This window comes from Macaca mulatta, chromosome 4, assembly GCF_049350105.2.
Source record: "Macaca mulatta isolate MMU2019108-1 chromosome 4, T2T-MMU8v2.0, whole genome shotgun sequence".
NCBI classification, from domain to species: domain Eukaryota; kingdom Metazoa; phylum Chordata; class Mammalia; order Primates; family Cercopithecidae; genus Macaca; species Macaca mulatta.
In genome coordinates this window covers 161,203,735-161,224,151 of record NC_133409.1, presented here as the reverse complement: position 1 = coordinate 161,224,151, position 20,417 = coordinate 161,203,735, and the positions used below count along the sequence as shown (strand labels likewise).

Genomic DNA, 20,417 nt, shown 5'->3' with positions numbered 1-20,417 from the left:
CAGATGGGGATTTTTAAAAGCTTGTGGCTCGCCTGGGCAAAGAATTTTTATTTCTTCTTTCTGAAATTTTATGAAAGAATGGGAGAAAAGAATAGGAAAAAAACCCAAAACATATCCAGAGCAATTAGAAAGAAGAAGATCCCAGTGATTATAGGCAGGGGAAGGGGGCATTGGGGGCTGACAGGTACCCAGGGCATGGAGGGAGAGAAGATAGAATTCCAGATAAGACCAGGAAGCAAGACTTTGCTTCTTCAGCCAGTGTGTGTTGGTTTTACTTGACTGGCAGTGCAGATTATGAAAAAACAAACCTTGAGATACTGGAAACCAGATCCCAACCTTTTCTTGTTTTTTTCTTTCTTCTGTTTTGTTTTTTTGTCTTTTGAGACGGAGTTTCCCTCTTGTTGCCCAGGCTGGAGTGCAGTGGCGCAATCTCGGCTCACCGTAACCCCTGCCTCCTGGGTTCAAGCGATTCTCCTGCCTCGGCCTCCCTAGTAGCTGAGATTACAGGGATGTGCCACCACGCCTGGCTGATTTTGTATTTTTAGTAGAGATGGGGTTTCTCCATGTTGTTCAGGCTGGTCTCGAACTCTTGACCTCCGGTGATCCGCCTGCCTTGGCTTCCCAAAGTGCTGGGATTACAGGCATGAGCCACCGTGCCTGGCAATCCCAACATTTTCTACTTCAAAATGGACTCAAGTTCTGTCTGGTCTGGCAGATTTTCCCTGGACTTTTATCTCTTGTTTCCTCCATCTTCCCACTGCATTTGGTGGCCCAGTTCACACTGATTACAAACTTTTCTCCCTAAATAGAACTTTTCCTCTGCTTGCCTCTCCTACCACAGTTTATCTGTTCAATTGATTTTGTCCTTTGAGCCTTGGCCAATAGATTTCCTGTATGAAGTAAATTTATGCTAAAGGTTTAATAGCTACGTATTTTATCAAGGGGCTTTGATACCTAAGAGACCAAGCTATGGTGGGGATTTGAGTCTTTAGACAAGCAGACTTACTGAAATACATTCAGTAGTAAGAATTGGTTTTTTTTGTTTGTTTTTTTCTTTTTTGAGATAGAGTCTTCGCTCTGTTGCTCAGGCTGGAGTGCAATGGCAGGATCTTGGCTCACTGCAAGCTCCGCCTCCTGGGTTCACCCCATTCTTCTGCCTCAGCCTCCCGAGTAGCTGGCACTACAGGCCCCCACCACCACGCCCAGCAAGTTTTTTTGTATTTTTTAGTAGAGATGGGGTTTCACCGTATTAGCCAGGATGGCCTTGATTTCCGGACCTCGTGATCCACCTGCCTTGCCTCCCAAAGTTCTGGGATTACAGGCGTGACTCACCGTACCTGGCCTCAGAATTGTTTTAAAAATGCAGAGTTTTCTATGACTCAACTTTAGAGGTTTTCATTAAATATTAGAGCGGGAAAGGGCCAATACTGGTCACATTCTAACGAAGTTTTTTTTATGAATTGATACATATCTAATTTGTTGATACCTCTTAAAGTGAGAGAAGGTAAAGAAAGCTCCTGAGATTGTGCTTGTCTTGATCCAGAAAGTCTTGGCACACTGACTTGCTAAGATGAATGAGTTTGGCATTTGGCTATAATCTGAGAATGTTCCGAATTTAGTAGATTGGGGGTTGTTTGTGTTCCCAGGTTAATTGCTTATTTAGCTGGCATTCATTTGGGTCCGCTAGTCCATTTGTTAATTCTGAAAGTTGTTGGACATTTGTTTAATGAAAACAAATATATTTGGAGAAATCCAGCTTCCCACGTAGCCACATTAGTAGGAATTAAGTAGGTACAAAGTAATAGTTTAAGAAATGATAGTCTTTTGTATGGCAATATAAAAGCAAAATGTCTTTTAGAAGGAACAATTCAAATTAATTGATTAATTTGTAAAGTCTGTTACTCTCTTTTGGCCAAATACTTGTGTATCTCTGAGAATATAAATGAGGTAAAGAGGTAATTAAGACATTTATTTAATATTTGTGTGACAACTGTGGAAGATATGTAATTGTTATTTTCCTATTGATCATAAAATAAGAGAGATTTGAAAACATTTTGATTAGAATCACTTAGACTTTTCTGTCCCTATATGAAGTGTACCAGATTGAGGCATTTTCCTAGTAAATACATGAAGTCTTATTTAATTAATTATTATGCTTGAAGACAATACTAAAACTGTTTCTCATGGTGTTTCTGGCCTTCAGTAATTTAAGGTTTTTATTTTGATTATGTGGTTTTTGTTTTCAGAGACTGTATTTAGCATCTAGAAGCATATCAAGCTCATCACAAAAATGTATACAAAACAGCAGCTTAATTTAACTTGAGATTCAATATTGGCCCCTTTACCTAAAGCACCTGATTTTTGAGTACCAGTTGTGACCATCTATTGACACATGCCAGGAGTATATGCTAGTTTTTGTAACGAGAGGATAAATAAAAGGGCTCTTAGAATTATTAGACAATATTTGCTTTTTGACTTTTTCCAGAGAAAAATGAAGACAAGACTTTGTTCTATTTCATCAAGTCCTTGACGCCTCCTCCCAGCTGGTCAGGTTCTTTTTATGTGGCATTTAAACCTTGAGTTGTTGTGAGTCAACAAATGGACAACAGCAAATGTTCAGCCATCTTATTGGTGTTAAGCCTAGCAAATAGGCAAAGTATATGAATACACCAAATGCATAAACAAGTTTTCCTGAGCCAAGGATTCCAAATAAGCCCAGCAGCTGCCAGTTATGTCCTTAAGAATAGAAGTGCCCCTCCTCATCCTCTAATCTGTTATTGCCCCAGGTTGGGAAATGTCAGCTGTAAGATTTATAGATTTAGGGCTCTGGTATAACAAGTTGCCTCTTAGAACTTTTCAGCTCTGAGAGCTTCTTCTTAGCCAGCTAAACAGAGATACAGAAACATATTTTTGGTTTCCATATATAGTTCTTGAGTCATTTACAACATCAATGGTGGGCTTAAATATATATATATATACACACACACACACACACATTATAACATAAATTACACATACATACACATTATAACATAAATTACACATACACACACACACATCTCTATCTGTATCTCCCTAAGACATTGATACAAATACTCATCAGTAAACCATGATAATTTTCAGAAGAGGCTGCCTTTGACTGGTAAACTCATATTGGTACCTGGAACACCAAACTCCTAGAGGTACACTAGTTTTATAGTCTGAGCTTATTAAGCAATACCCTTAGGGTAATGAAAATCAGTTCCTCCTCTGCTCCCTAATAACATCAGTCCTTTTTGTATCTGTACGATTTTTCTCTTATTGTTCTCCTCCAAATTTCCCCCTTAAAATTGTGGCATTGGAAATAATGGTTTTATGTTTTGGGGGACTGTTACTTTCTAATTGAAATTGAATATCTATGGGTCACTATTCAGTGCTGAACTTGATATGAGAAACATTTCCTGGTAAATCAATAAAACCAGCTTTATGTTTCCCTACAGATAATCAAGTGGCAGGTAGAAGGGACATCTGACCTAGTTGCTCCTCTAACTGCTTTTGATCAAAAGAAATTGGTAAACCACTCAGTCTATAAATCTTTTTTTCTGTGATTCTGTAGTGTCAGGACAGCATTTCCATGGGTACTTTACTTATACGGAGAAACAAAACCTAAATCTCGAACCGCCATTTATAAAACCCACAAACTCCTGGGCTGTCATTTGGGTTGCAGACTTGAAGCTCCCTTTCTGGTTGTGTTCTCTGGAGTGGGTGAATGCCTGTCTGATGGGGATGCATTTTAAAGGCAAGACAGATTTAAGGGTATAATTTAGTGACATTTTGCTGACTGCATTTCTCTCTATATGCATGTCTCTTCATATATTTCACTATCTTACCAATACTCAGTTACCTCAGCCTACTTGAGGCAGGCTCCACAATTTTGGGACTGTTTCTTATATACATAATGACTCAATAAAGGTGTCTCATTACAACATTAGTCATTCTGTTAACTTGTGCTATTTTTTGACTGTGTATATAAATCGGTGTATATTTAACAAGTGAGCTGACCAAATGCCATTAAATGAGTTGTCCTTATTTTGGTTTTTTTCCTGCTCCAATTTTAAGTTTTCAAAGAAATCCAGCATGTAACTACCACTTTTAAGTCTCCACTTTTTAATTTTGAATACCAAATATGGCAGAGTTATTCAGGTGGCCAAGTAGACTTTTTCTGACCTTGAATGTGGTTTACTGGTATTACACTTAAAAAAAAAAAAAAAAAGACAAAAAGTGGATGTCAGTATTTGCTGTTTTAGGATAGCATAAGACTTTTAGATTTCCCAAAGATCATTTTAAAAGTCTGATATGAAGCTGTCTGACATCTACATTTTTAGCATCGTCCCCGTATTTGTATTTAAGGCTTCATCCCCGTATTCGTATTTAAGGCGTCATCCCCATATTCGTATTTAAGTGACCCTGGAACACAATGCAGAGAGATAGGTCACTGTGGTTTAATCTTTGGACACTTCATATCTGACAGACACCAGCCTCTGTGGTTTATTTTATATTGTTCCTTAAAACTAGAAATAAAATTCTCTTAAACCTGATGATAGGGGAATGTTTACTAAGATAGTTTTCCTTCCATTTGCACAGTTTTAAAGCTGGAGCTAAAACATAACACATGGGATTAAAAAAAAAATCTGTCATCCAAAAAGTAATTCATGGCACTGTTAAGGTTGAAGTAACCTCAGGGCCTCATGTTCTGTGGTGGAATGTGCATCAAGGTGTATTCCTTTTATTAGGAACATATTATATCCATGTACTTTAATATGAATGGCAGATATCAATTAGCAGAGGCTTATTGGGGAAAAAGAATAATTTTTGTGTGTGCCTGTACATTTAGGCGAAGGCATTATGAGTTGTAGGTTTCCACAGCACAACCCAAAATTCAAAGGAGATGCCTTTTAAAAAATATAGTGGTGATGGAGTCTGGGTAAGAACATCCTGTGTTGAAAGTTGAGCAGACCACAGTCATTTATATGCAGTCAAAGAGCTTTTGGTACTGCAATGTAGGGCATATAATCTTATTACAAAGCCCTTTAAAATCAATTAAAAAAAAATGAAAACATCCTTAAAAATGTGGTAGCATTGAGTTCATTTTCTTTTTTTTTAAATCTATTTTCAATTACATTATTCCATTTACATGTATCACAATGGCTTTTATTTAAAAGATACTTCTCTTCTATGTATATATTCACAGCTGTCAGAAATATGTGTCATTCTTTGTCTTACAAATCCCTGTTCTCAGCCATTTCAGAGCCTAATCCTTGAGTCGGCCATTTTGCTGAAAGGCAGTTAAAGAAACAGACTGTCAGCCAGGTCTGGTTCTTGCTGAAGAAGTGTCATTTCTATACCCAATGTGAGCTTTAGTTCCAGATTTTTGAATGATGTAAAAATTAAGGTCAGGGAATCAAATATAAAAAATACATCTTGCAGGCAGAGACCTCATTAGCATCCACTCATCAGTCTCCCAAATCTAGGAGCTGGGAGACCATCGTACTGTTATCCTGCTGATATTGAGTTGATAGCAAGTTTAATGGAACAGGCTGGCAGTTGTGAAGGGCAGCTGATAATGATGGTGCAAGCTCAACGAAAAAGTTGAGTAAAATCTGCAGGAGGTGTTTTCTATCATTTGGCCTTGTTCTGTTGGCTGTTGGCATTTGATTGGCAAGAGGGAGGTGTTCTTATCTCCCCAGCTAGAGAGATTTTAAATATGCTTAAAAATACCGAGTGTGGGCTTCTGTTACTGCCTCTTCTTAACAAGACCAGTGGAAGCAGGGCAATTGTGTATTGAATAGGAAAATCCACTCAAACTGATAACATTCAGGTAAACCTGAAAACAGTTTGCATTTTCTGGTAATTAAATTAAAAGAAGGCGTTTGACTATCAGAAGCCCTTTTTCCTCATGTAGTAAATGAGCACATAATCTTACAAAATGAGGTAACCTCAAATATGTTTTTCTTTTTTCTTTCTTTTTTTTTTTTTTTTTGAGGCGGAGTCTCGCTCTGTCGCCCAGGCTGGAGTGCAGTGGCCGGATCTCGGCTCACTGCAAGCTCCGCCTCCCGGGTTTACGCCATTCTCCTGCCTCAGCCTCCTGAGTAGCTGGGACTACAGGCGCCCGCCACCTCGCCCGGCTAGTTTTTTGTATTTTTTTAGTAGAGACGGGGTTTCACTGTGTTAGCCAGGATGGTCTCGATATCCTGACCTCGTGATCCGCCCGTCTCGGCCTCCCAAAGTGCTGGGATTACAGGCTTGAGCCACCGCGCCCGGCCTCAAATATGTTTTTCTTCCGGATTAATGATATGTTTTGATTTTTAAACTTCTATGTAAAGTTTGATGAGTGCTTTTATATAATTAGGTAGCATCTTAAAACATATGATTGGCCATGTTTCTGCCTTGCAGAGTTTATGAGAGGAAAGTTGGCCAAACAACAGGGCTAATTTTACTAATTAAAGTCGTGCTGCCCAAGTGGGTTAACATGATATAGATGTTTGGTTTTAATAGAGCTTGGAAAGGGTACTGAGTCCTAAAATGTTCTGTTTGGAAAGCTTTGGTCTATAAAATTTGCCTTTAACACGGCTGATGACCCTTAATTAGAATGATAAACTGTACTTGCTGGTGTGATGTCTTTTTGAGAAGAAGCAATACCGGTGTGCCTAAGTGTCGTTGTTTTTAGTGTATTAAGATACCTTTTTTCTGGGCATGGCATTTCTGAATACCTGTCTTCTCTGCTCTGTTTCAGGTGTGAATCATGGCAATACAGTGAAAGACGGTGATTTACTGCTTTTGAGGGCATGCATGGATATGATTAACGGATGGAAGTGCAGGACTCCAAGATTTACTTCTTTCCCTTTCCAGCAGAGTTACCTGAGAGGAGTGAGTAATGGGATAATTTGTAATACCACAGGCCCCTTTTCAGAAGACCAGTAATCAAAACAGGAAGATGAAATTGACAAGATTTCAACTGGAAGAATACAACTTTTGATACTTTCTGGGTATACCTCTTAATTGCAAGCAGGAGAGTCTTCAGAGTTGTCCTGTTTTTGTTTTTTTTTCCCATGGAGATTTCCTCCCTCCCTCCCTCCCTCCCTCCCTCTCTTTCATTTTTTTGTTTGAGACGGAGTTTCGCTGTTGTTACCCGGGCTGGAGTGTAGTGGCACGATCTTGGCTCACGGCAACCTCTGCCACCCCACCCCCCGGGTTCAACCGATTCTCCTGCCTCAGCTTCCCAAGTAGCTGGATTATAGGCGCCCGCCACCATGCCTGGCTAATTTTTGTATTTTTAGTAGAGATGGGGTTTTACTATGTTGGCCAGGCTGGTCTCGAACTCCTGACTTCAGGTGATCCACCCACCTCAGCCTCCCAAAGTGCTGGGATTACAGGAGTGAGACACCATGGCTGGCAAATGTGAGCCACCACACCCAGTGGAGATTGTCATTAAAAATGTTAGTATGTCAGTCCTGGTTACATCATGCAGACACCCTGCTAAATTTTATATATCTTTCCTCCATGCTTTCTGCTGTTGATATTCTTATATTGAGACATCAGAGAAACTTAGTGGCCTATTTGTAGAACTCAGTTTCTTTTTACAAAGTTAAAGAATTATCAAGAATTGGGAGTGGGCTGGGGGCAGTGGCTCAATGCCTAGAATCCCAGCACTTTGGATGGCCGAGGCGGGTGGATCAAGAGGTCAAGAGATAGAGACCATCCTGGCCAACATGGTGAAACTCTGTCTTTACTAAAAATACAAAAGTTAGCTGGGCGTGGTGGCGTGCACATGTAGTCCCAGTTACTTGGAAGGCTGAAGCAGGAGAATCACTTGAACCCAGGAGGCAGAGGTTGCAGTGAGCTGAGATTGCACCACCGCACTCCAGTCTGGGTGACACAGCAAGACTCTGCCTCAAAAAAAAAAAAAAAAAAAAGAATTAGGAGTGTTGGCTGGGTGCACTGGTGTCTCACACTTGTAATCCTAGCACTCTGGGATGCTGAGGCAGGTGGATCACTTGAGCCCAGGAGTTTGAGACCAGCCTGTGCAGCCTAATGAGACCTCGCCTCTGCAAATAATAAAAAAATTAGTTGGATGTGGTGATGCGTGCCTGTGGTTCCAGGTTCTCTGTAGGGTGAGGTGGGAAGATCACTTGAGCTTGGGAGGTCGAGGCTGCAGTGAGCCAAGATTGCACTCCAGTCTGGGTGACAAAGTGAGACACTGTCTCAAAAAAAAAAAAAAAAAAAGTGTGATGATAAATACAGCAACATTTTTAGGGTGGGGTGGAATGTACACAAAACGACTAGCCTGTGTTCATACTTTAAAAAAGTAACAAAGAACAAGAACTTCATACTTGAAAAAATAAAAAGAGGACAAGAATCTGAATGCTGTATCTGGCATTTAGTGTATCATCATCACTTCGGAATTGCATGCTGTGCAGAGCTTTCCTGTTGCGCCGAATGTGACGGGATCTTCCGACTTGTTATTGTTGGTGACGTTAGATTCATGAAAACTGAGTAGCACCCATGATACTTTTATGTTACAAATATTAATTTCAGCTTTGACTTTGGTGGTGGCAGTAGACTTCTCATATTAGAGATTACGATAAAATGTCAATAGTTCCAAGCTCTTCCTCCTCTCCCATCTGTGCCAGGTGACTAAAACATTCCCACAAATAACTGGTACCCTTTTAATGGGACCTTTGGGTTCATGAGAGGTAAATATTGATGACCTTGACATTTTTTCATATGTGCACAGTTCAGGAGACACAATATCTCCGGATAACTAAAAGCAGGTAAACAAGGAGGCAGATAGCCATGGGCTCCCACTGATCCTCGTAATTCACAGGGGTCCTGGCCTTGCTTCTGGACTTTGTGCTGGAAGTATATCCCATAGGCAAAGGAATCTATTAAGTTTAGGTCTAGGTCCTCTAGGTATTTCTGTAGGCAAATCCCACTGGACTGGATCTGTGTTGGTCTGGCATTTTAAGAAGATGTTTTTTAAGGCAAATATATGAGTCTCCTCCCCTACCCCTGTGAAATTAAGGACTCTAGTACTACTACCAGGGTAATGTTGTATAGTAGCTAAGTGCTTAGGAGTCGAATTCCCAGGTTTAAATCCCAGTTCTGTTGCCACTAGTGATGTGACCTTAACTAAATTATTTAACCTCTTTCTGCTTTAATTTCCTCAGCTAGAAGATGAGGATAATAATAATACTTATTTTTTTTTAAAGAATTAAATGAGAGCTATCCAATTGTGATTAGCATGTTAGTAAAGATTTCTGAAATATTATTCATTGACCAGCTTTCAGGTATCCTGTGCTCATAGAGACTAACCTACAAAGCTGATGAGATCTACAGCTTAAGAAAATTTTCTGTTTGGAGTATACACTCAGTTATATGAAAATCGCGTATGGAAAAAGATGAGAATGTAGCACTGACTTTGCAAAACGTTTTAGCAAGTTTTATTTCGCTACTTGTCTTAAAAGTAATTTTTCTGGTTTTATGTAATGTGTGTAGTAGAAATGGGAATATTAGAATACTTACTTCATTGTATTGTCAAGCATTATTGGTAGCCCTAATTTATATATCCATTGTGCTGCAGTTTTAGTTGCAGAACTACCATCTGCAGGGATTATTATAGCACTTGAGGGGATGGAATTACTGCACACTGTTCTGGGTACTTTTTTCACTAAGAAGTATGGGCACCATGAGATGGTACTTACCCATCTGTCTGTTGAAGCATTTGTATGTGTATTACCTGAGCACTTAGGCACACCACCGAGGGGGGATTTAAAATGGAAGGGAAAAAGGAAAAATTGAAAATAAAATAACATGATGGAAATAACAGATGCCTCTTTGCAAAGAATACCTAAACTACTCTTAAAAGCAGACTTAATAGCCAGTACAAAACCATTCACTATTGTCTTTAAGAGACAAAGCTCAATCCACAAAGTTGAAAGTGAAGTGTGAATCTCAAAATTTTCCAGAAGAGTCAAGCAATACAGACTTCTAGGTCTCAAAATCAAGGGAGAAAAAGAGTCAGTTTTACAAAGTAACTTCTTTGATTGATTGTGAGCTGTCAGTGTTTGACGGGTAGATCCTGAAACATTGAGTGATTACATTCTTCAATGCTGGGCGGCCATATTGGTGGCCTCTGCTGTTCTGAGCTTCTAAATTTGTGTATTGACACATGGGAATTCACTAAATGAGCAGCAGAGAGCAGACTGGAACATTTTGGCGTCAGCTTGAAATTTCCCAAAGAGCACCAGTGGAAAGATGTTGAAATCAATTGAAATATTATTTATTGATTGCTTATGTTTTATAGCACCTAATAAATTGTCCAATCCCTTAAAAACACTCCATCTGCCTAATTCTCCATTTCCAGTTACAGCAGATACAAGGATACAAAGATGCTCTGTACTGATAGAGAGGGATGATTTCAGGTTTTCTTCACACCACTGGGCTCCCTGACAGCTATTCTTTGTGCTTGCACACATTCAAACAATTTTCAATTTCAGTTGGGGACGAGAGAAGTGTTTTTCTCCCATATTCAGTTGTCTTGGTATTTTTTACCCAGGCAGCTCCCCCTACCCTCCAACACATGTGCTTCCTTAGAACTTCTTCATCCATATGCTAAGAGTGGGGTGTGGATTCTCAGCATTCTGTGCTTCACCGCACACCTGGAAACCTATGGGCTAATGACCCTTGTGAGAATTTGGGTGGTAAGGAGGCTGCAGAGATCAAATTCCGGTTATAGATGTAGAAACTGAGGCCTGGAGAGGTGAAGAAAGTCAACTGAGATCATTCAGCCAACAAATATCAGGACGGCACCTCTAACGTCAGTGTAATTTCAGCTTTTCCACTAAGGCCTACTGGGAGGAGTGCAGTGGTATGTTCCGGGCTGAGTCTTGGTTAAGGGATTGCAGTGGACTGACTGAGGAGTGAAAGCAAAAGAATATAATGGCCGGGTGGGTGGCGCCTGTAATCCCAGCACTTTGGGGAGGCTGAGGTGGGCGGATCACCTGAGGTCAAGAGTTTGAGACCAGCCTGGCTAACATGGCAAAACCCCGTCTCTACTAAAAATAAAAAAATTAGCTGGGTGTGATGGCATATGCCTGTAAACCCAGCTACTTGGGAGGCTGAGGCAGGAGAATCGCTTGAACTTGGGAGGCAGAGATTGTGGTGAGCCGAGATCGAGCCATTGCACTCCAGCCTGGGCGACAGAGTGAGACTCTGTCTGAATTAAAAAAAAAAAAAGAACACCGAATCAGGGTTTGGGTCAGAGTTTGTCTAAGGTTGTATTAGAGGCATATCTTTTGGTCAGGAAGCATGAATATTCTCTCTCTGATATAAGCGAAAAGGAAGAGATTAAAGGCATGACGAAAATCAGGTCTTTTTTAATAGGTGTTTACTTTTTATGGAAACCATGGAACAATGAATATTTATTCATCATCAGGTAATTTGGGGTAATGGAGTATAGACAATTTCTGGTTTTACCTTCTTGCCTCTTTGGGTCCGTGCTGCCTTTTGTTTTGCTTAAAATGGACTAAAAGAGAAAGCAACTGAAACACTTTCCAGATCTGATAACTTCCGAGATCTCAAGTGAAACCTCTGGCTCGGGTCCTAGGGTGAGGTCACACAGTCTAATATTAGTCGGATTTATGTTGGTGTGTCAACCAAAATGCAGAGCAGCCCACTGCCATAATTCTTGACAGCCATTTATCAGGTAGGTAGGAATGGCACTTGGGTCAGTTGTATGCTGTGTATTGCCACCCAGAAGCATAGCCCATCCATGGCCATAGGCATGTCTTCTCTTTTTAGTTGATTTTTTCTTTTTGAGACGGAGTCTCGCTCTGTTGCCCAGGCTGGAGTGCAGTGGCCGGATCTCAGCTCACTGCAAGCTCCGCCTCCCGGGTTTACGCCATTCTCCTGTCTCAGCCTCCCGAGTAGCTGGGACTACAGGCACCCGCCACCTCGCCCGGCTAGTTTTTCGTATTTTTTAGTAGAGACGGGGTTTCACCGTGTTAGCCAGGATGATTTCAATCTCCTGACCTCTTGGTCTCCCAAAGTGCTGGGATTACAGGCTTGAGCCACCGCGCCCGGCCAAGTTGATCGTTTTAAGTTCACGTGGAAAATGTGCCTTTGGTTGTACCTGGTATTATGCCTTTGGCCTTATCTTTCCTCACTCATACTCTTGAATTCAGATCAGTCTGGACACGTCTGGAGGTCTGGTGTTTTGGTCTCCAGGAGTTTGTTTTCATGACTGTCTGAAGTACCTCTGGGAAAGTCCTCGTTCTATAGGAAGACAGTTGAATTGAACAGAAATATCCAAAGCACAAATAGACACTGGTTATGTCTGTGAAAAAACGAGAACCTGAAAAAGCCAATTTTTCAAGATGGATCCCAAGTGGCTAAAGTGGGCCTAGATTTAACATAGAGTCAAGCAGCCATTTGCTGACTTGAGGCCCCACACATACTCTGAGTTCACCAAAACCCTGGAAAACCCTACATCTTTTTAACTTTGGGACTTTGAGAGCTCATCTGAAGCAACTAATCAAAGCTCAGCTATATTGACCAATCAGGGCTCAGCTGTATCAACCAATCAACAGCACTCACTTGTGTCAACCAATAGAAACTAAACAAGTTTCAGATCTTTGAATTAACAGACTCGATTGGAAACCTGGGTGGGAACATTTGCTATAAAACCCAAATCCTCTTTCTGTTCTCTGGAATGCACCTTCCTTTTAAACCAAATTTCTCCAGTTCACTGAAATAAAGTCTCTTTCCTCCAAATTCCTTTTCAGAGAACTTTTGTTCACATCTTATACAAAACAATAAGTAGCTGTTAAGTATATAGATATAGATGGTGACTAAGATTTATTAGATGCTTATTGTAGGCTATGTACCATTTTAACTGCTTTACAGATCTTCACAGAAACCCTTTGAAGCTCATGCTCTTATTAATTCATTTTACAAACAAGAAACTGAGAAACAGGCCGGGTGTGGTGGCTCACGCCTGTAATCCCAGCACTTTGGGAGGCTAAGGCAGGCAGATCACGAGGTCAGGAGATCGAGACCATCCTGGCTAACACGGTGAAACCCCATCTCTACTAAAAATAAAAAAATTAGCCGGGCGTGGTGGTGGGCGCCTGTAGTCCCAGCTACTCGGGAGGCTGAGGCAGGAGAATGGCTTGAACCCGGGGAGTGGAGCTTGCAGTGAGCCGAGATTGCACCACTGCACTCCAGCCTGGGCGACAGAGCAAGACTCCGTCTCAAAAAACAAACAAACAAACAAACAAACAAACAAAAACAAAAGAAACTGAGAAACAGAAAAGTGAATAGAAGCTTGTACAGTCTCAAAGAGCTTACAGTGGAGTTAGAACATTAATGCTCGACTCATTCATTCAACAAGCTGAATGCCTACTAGCAATTTGAGTTTATGAAAGTTTATGTACCTCTTTAAGGCTTGCCCAAAGGAGCTCACAATCGAATGGAGGGATGTTTATGTAAACCAAAGTTGAAAAATGTGTTAATAGACGGAAAGAGGATTCCAAGGGAAGCATGCTGCCAATCACTTGGATTACTTTCCAATGGAACAGAATCATGTTGGAAACATAGGGAGACTGGGCTGTGTTAAAAGTGAAAGCAAAATCTCCAGATGACTGATTTACCAAAATCTGTGTGCCACATTGAGTATGTTAAGTGGCATCAGTAACTACATCAGGGATAGGGTTGGCAGTAGCAGAGAAAGTGGCTTGTGCAGCCTTGCGAAGTGACCTCACTGGGAGCTCAGCAGCTAAATTAATATCTTGACCATTAGCACTTTTGACACTGGTTCTCATTGGTGGATATCACTGGATGGGACCGAACAGGAGAGGAGGAAAGTGGCAGATACTGTGTGATGGCTGAGAAGAAGTGTTGGTGAGCTTATTAGTCATCTCCTGGCAAGTCCATGACATTTGCTTATGACTATGGGAGTGTGTGGGATGGGAGGGAAGAGAATTGATAATTAAGGAGTCAGAAAATTCTGTAACATAATTTTGCACTTCAGTTTTGTGTGTGTTTTGGGACATAAATTCCATACAGTGTGATTTGGCAGATGTGTGTTCTAGGCACATTCCTGTGCCTCAGCTCCTCTGTAGAATGGTGCTGGTAATACAGTTTACCTCACTGGGCTCTTTCAAGATTTAAATAGGTTATTATACATAAAGAGCTAATAGTGATGCCTGTAGCCATTGTCTAAGTGCTAGCTCTGATGATGGTGATGAAGAAGTAATAGCAATCAGAGATTTAGATTAAACCATTTTAGGCGTAAACTGTTCTACTAGAATCCAAGGGGAGATTTTTTTCCCATCAAGGAGACATAGCTTGTTTGGGCGGATAAGATATACACAATTGCAAAAGTAATTAATTCTTTTTTTTTTTTTTTTTTTTGAGATAGAGTTTTGCTCTTGTTGCCCAGGCTGAAGTGCAATGGCGTGATCTCAGCTCACTGCAACCTCCACCTCCCGGGTTCAAGCGATTCTCCCTCTCAGCCTCCCGAGTAGCTGAGATTACAGGCATGTGCCATTGCACCCAGCTAACTTTGTATTTTTAGTAGAGATGGGTTTTCTCCATTTTGGTCAGGGTGGTCTTGAACTCCCAACCTCAGGTGATTTGCCTGCCTGGGCCTCCCAAAGTGCTAGGGTTACAGGCGTGAGCCACTGCACCGGCTGAATAATTAATTCTTAATATCTAATTTCCTACCTATGCACACTTATCCAGCCCAGGATTAACTTTTAGTACCTGTTCTTATGCATCCTCATTCTCTCTAGGCATGCCAGATGACCCCAGAGACCTAGATTAGGTTCTCTTATGTCTTCATGCATTCACATAAGCCATTGTCATCAGTCTAGAATTCCTTTCTCCTTTGGTCTGCCTGTTGAAATGGACATCCTGTCTGCAAAATCCTTCATATTCCTTGCCCTAGACCCTCAGTTAATTCCGCTGCCACTGCATTGCCATGGTGCCTTGAACATGCCTTTTGGAAAATTGTTTTACCTGCATATTTCTCTACTAGATTATGAACTCCCAGGGAGAAATTTATATATATTTTCATATTTCAGATTCTATGTAGTTGCCTTATTGAATACATGAGCGAATATTTTTCTAACTCCATGGTAAACTGTTTTGAGATGGATCTATTAATTTTTCTGAGGCTTTTTTGTTTGTTTTGCCTATAAAATGGGTTATTTATAAGCAGGAAGTACAGTGGTTAGAACAAAATGATAACTCACTGAATGTTGGTTATTTCTATGAATATAACTTTCAAATATATGTATTCAGTCCAAACATTTATTTGGATTATATTAAGGTAACAAAAATGGCTACTTTATATGTTCTGTTCTTCCTGAACTCCTAACCTCCCTTATTTATGAAAGGACTCTTCCTCCACTCCTCTCAGACATACTTCCCCGGGGCCATTTACCTCCCACTAAAAATCAAATGAAGCTAATCTCCCTGGCTTGATATTGATTCCATCTAGTCCAGAGAGAATATGCTAATCACCTTTGCTAAGTGCTTTCTGGCTAAAGGTGTAAAAGCCTGATTCCATTTTGGGGGGAAAAAATGAAATTTCTGTCTTAAAATTTGTGATTATGGAATTTGCATTTTGAAAGGCGATAGTATCTCAAATTTAACAAGCCATTTGTAGTGGACAGAGCATAAATTTTCGTGGCTCATTTGGAAAGCTACACCAAGGCATAGATTTCTATGACTATAGTATTTAATTTTGTTACATTCAATTTAATATCTACAAAAATAGTGCAAATCTCTTTTTCCTCCTCTATCGGTGGCATGTTTTTTGTGCATGTTTAAAGCTACTCATTTTCAAAAAGCAAAGACCGTTTTAAAGACTGGTACTTAAGGCTGTCAGGTTGCCTCAGTTTCTTCGTCAATGAGTCTAACCTAGGCCACCTGCATACTTCCCTGGAGTGTTTGGATGAATGACTCTGAGCTTGTAAAGTACTTTGAATTTCCTGGATGAAAGGGTCCCTGTAAGTACAGGTCTTATGAAGGTATTATAGCTGGGCTTTTAAAACTGCCGCACAGCCTGTTTTGCAAGAACACTAATGCACTTCTGGGTTTAGAGATGTAAAAAGATGTGTGTTCAGAAGCCTCAGGCTTCATCTTGTGCGGTTCCTGAGGCATGTGCCGCTGCTTGTTTACTTCTAGCATAGATTCTCTCCACACTATGGGGATGTACAGGTGTGCACTTGCACAGCGACCATCTGGGCTTAGGATCACCTAGGATCACATTTGGCTGCTGTGGTATTGAGGAGAAAACACAGGGTGCAAGGAGAGAGGATGGGCTGTTCCTGGTTCCATGGCCTCACCTCTTGGGATCCTCCAGGATTTCTGTAATCACGGCGGGGAAGCACACACAAAAGTGCTCTGAAGTGGTTAAAGTGAGGGAGGGGTTCACCCTATGTAATGATGCTTGGATTGTGAAGAACTGGGTTTGGGTTCTAGCTCTTCCAGCTCCTAGCCCTGTGCCCTCAGGCAAGTCAGCTGCCCTGAGCCTTAGTTTCTCCGATGGGCAGTCCTGCCCCTAACATTTGTGGTGCCCGGGGCTAGAATGTGAATGCAGGACCACATACTCTGTATGTAAATATTTAGAAGTTATAAATCAAACAAAAATGTCAAAACATGTTTGGAAATTTTTCTGTTCTGACAAATACACCTTTATAATCATCTTGAAGGGCAGGTTTGAATTTTGAGTTTTCAGATTCTTAGCCAACTTCCACGCCTGACCAGACAGTGTGAGTGGGAGCAGGAATCTAGTCGTCATGCTTGTGGACAGCATGTTCTGTATGTCCACTGTGATAGGTGACAAAGTGCTAGCAGCCCTCACTCTCAGCGCCTCCTTGGCCTCAGCGTCCACTGGTGGCGCTTGAGGGGCCCTTCGGCCTGCCGCGGCACCGTGGGAGCCACTCTCTGGGCTGGCTGAGGCCGGAGCCCCCTCCCTCTGCTTGCCGGGAGGTGTGGAGGGAGAGGCGCGGGCGGGAACCCGGGCTGCGTGCTGCGCTCGCGGGCCAGTGTGAGTTCCGGCGTGCGCGGGCGCACGTGGGCTTGGCGGGCCCCGCACACGGAGCGGACGGCAGGCACCGCCAGCCCAGGGCAGTGAGGGGCTTATCACCCAGGCCAACAGCTGCGGCGGTTGTGCCGGGTCCCCCAGCAGTGCCGGCCTGCCGGCGCTGCACTCAAAATCTCGCCGGGTTTGGCTGCCTTCCGGCAGGGCAGGGCTCAGAACCTGCAGCCCGAGGTGTCTGAGCTCCTCCCCCTGCGGTAGGCTCCAGCGCGGCCTGAGCCTCCCCGACGGGTGCCATCCGCTGCTCCGTGGCGCCCCATCCCATGGACAACCCAAGGGCTGAAGAGTGCAGGCGCGACTCGGAAACGGCGGGCAGCTCTGCCTCAGCCCTGGTGCAGGATCCACTGGGTGAAGCCAGCTGGGCTCCTGAACTGGATGGGGACTTGGAGAACTTTTATATCTAGCTGGAGGATCCTATGTGCACCAATCAGCACTCTGTATCTAGCTAACCTAGTGGAGACTTGGAGGACTAGCACTCTGTGACTCTGTGTCTTGCTCAAGGATTGTAAGCGCCCCAAATAGCACGCTGTCAAAACGGACCAATCACCTCTCTGTAAAATAGACCAATCAGCTCTCTGTAAAATGGACCAATCAGCAGAATGTGGGTGGGGCCAGACAAGGGAATAAAAGCAGGCTTCCCGAGCTCGCCAGTGGCAACTTGCTCGGTCCTTGGTTGTTTGCAGTAAATCTTGCTGCTGCTTACTTTTTGGGCTCATAGCTCTTCGGGTCCACGCTGCTTTTATGAGCTGTAATACCGAGAAGGTCTGCAGTCTCACTCCTGAAGCTAGCAAGACCACGAGGAGGAACGAAGAACTCCAGATGCATTGCTTTTAAGATCTGTAACACTCACCACAAAGATCTGCAGGTTCACTCTTTACAGCGAGAGTACGAACCCACCAGAAGAAGCTCCAGACACATCTGAACTTCTGAAGGAACAAGTTCCAGACACCCCATGTTTAAGAACTGTAAAGCTCACTCTGAGGGTCCGTGGCTTAATTCTTGAAGTCAGTGAGACCAAGAACCCACCAATTCCGGATACACACTGGATTCACCTTTCACCCTGTGGGCCTCGGGATTCTATATTGAGGATTGTCTCCCTTGGAGTGTGTGGAAGGAACATTTGCACAGGCCTTATAAATAAGCGTGGGTAGTTGGGATAGGGAGCACTGGGGCTGTGGTACTTGGCACATGATGCAGAAAAGGACTTTGGGTTTCTGATGGGCACGTGACTTTGACTTTGGTCCTCACTCTGGGAGGGGGCATTACAGTGAAGGGGTCCCTCTTCCCGGCGACTTATGTTGGCATCACAGGATTCAGAGAGCATTCACTAAAGAATACATATGATTGTGCTTTTTTTTTTTTTTTGGAGACAATCTTGCTCTGTTGCGCAGGCTGGAGTGCAGTGGCTGGGTCTTGGCTCGCAGCAGTCTCCGTCTCCTGGGCTCAAGTGATTCTCCTGCCTCAGCCTCCCGAGTAGCTGGGATTGCAAGCATGTGCCACCATGTGCGGCTAATTTTTATATTTCTTGGTAGAGATGGGATTTTACAGTGTTGTTCAGGTTGTTCTTGAACTCCTGACCTCATGATCTGCCTGCCTTGGTCTCCCAAAGTGCTGGGATTACAGGCGTGAATCTCTGTGCCCGGCCTGACTGTGCTTCTGTAGTGTTACTATCACCTATATGAAAATAAGTTCTATCAGAAAAGCTATCCTTCACAGTGTTAATCACGTCAACATTTAGCAATGCTGGGATTGAGTTATTTTCTACTGTATAGGATGATGCATTATTCTCATTCCATCTCTAGGACCTAGCACAGAACTCTGTTTTAACTTAGCTTTTTTTTTTTTGTTTGAGAGGCACTCTCACTCTGTCACCCAGGCTGGAGTACAGTGGCACAATCTCAACTAACTGCCACCTCTGCCTCCTAGGTTCAAACAATTCTCATGCCTCAGCCTCCCAAGTAGCTGGGATTACAGACGTGCGACCAGGCCTGGTTAATTTTTTGTATTTTTAGTAGAGACAGGATTTTGCTATGTTGGTCAGGCTGGTCTCGGACTCCTGGCCTCAAGTGATTTGCCCGCCTCGGCCTCCAAAGTACTAGGATTACAGTGTTCTGATTTAGCATTTTATTCCTTCAATAACATAAATGCAATAAGTATTTATTGACTATTCCTTTTTTGCCTAAGCATTGTTGTGGGTAATAGTGAACAAATAGATACAACTTCCTGTCTTCGTGAAACTAACACTTTAGTAGGAGGAAACACGAAGGATAAATATAAAAATGTGTAGTTTCCTTGAAGATGATTTCCTCTCTCTTCACTCATTTGCTCCACAAATAACATATATATCCATGCCCAGGACTAGGCACTCTGCCTCCATCAGAGGTAAAGATATGGAAAGAGAAATGATCACAAAACTAGAGTATGGCATTACTCAGTGCTTGTGTGAAGTACTGTTAACTGCAGGAAATCCTTATGCTTTTTGGAACTAATGTTCTAGAATTTTTTCTTTTCCACTTCAATCAAATGCTTATTCAGGCTGGGCACGGTGGCTTACGCCTGTAATCCCAGCACTTTGGGAGGCTGAGGCAGGCGGATGACAAGATCAGGAGATCAACACCATCCTGGCCGACATGGTGAAACCTCGTCTCTACTAAAAATACAAAAATTAGCTGGGCGTGGTGGTGCGTGCCTGTAATCCCAGCTACTCAGGAGGCTAAGACAGGAGAACCGCTTGAACCAGGGAGTTGGAGGTTGTAGTGAGCTGAGATCACGCCCCTGAACTCCAGCCTGGGCGATGGAGCGAGACTCCATCTTAAAAAAAAAAAAAAAAAAAAAAATGCTTATTCAGTTTCTGCTCTATTTAAGGCATTGTCCTAGGCTTTATGAGGGGTCAAACAAGAATTCGTAATCCACAGGAAGTGGTACAGTCATGAGTGACTTAACAACAGGGATAGGTTCTGAGAAATCTGGATAATTTCTTCATTGTGCAAACATCATCGAGTATACTTACACAAACCTAGATGGTGTAGCCTACTACACACCTAAGCTAGATGGTGCAACCTATTGCTCTTGGGCTACAAACCTTATAGCACGTTACTGTACAAAATATTGTAGGCATTTATGACATAATGCTAGATATGTGTGTATCTGAACATACATAAGCATAGAAAAGGTACAGTAAAAATATGACATAAAGGATAAAAAGTGGGGCCAGGCACAGTGGCTCACACCTGTAATCCCGGCACTTTGAGAGGCTGAGGCGAGTGGATCA

The 20,417-nt window shown here is 42.3% G+C and overlaps 1 protein-coding gene across 18 annotated transcripts in view; it reads left to right on the top strand.

The window, feature by feature from the left end:
• Positions 1-20,417, top strand: part of LOC106997839 (uncharacterized) — a 547,605-nt gene that overhangs the window by 237,563 nt on the left and 289,625 nt on the right. For all 18 annotated transcript variants that reach the window (XR_013417061.1, XR_013417051.1, XR_013417050.1 and 15 more), the window contains exon 4: positions 6,773-6,906. The gene's annotated coding sequence lies outside the window, so the exon portion shown is untranslated. The remainder of the gene's footprint in view (positions 1-6,772; positions 6,907-20,417) is intronic.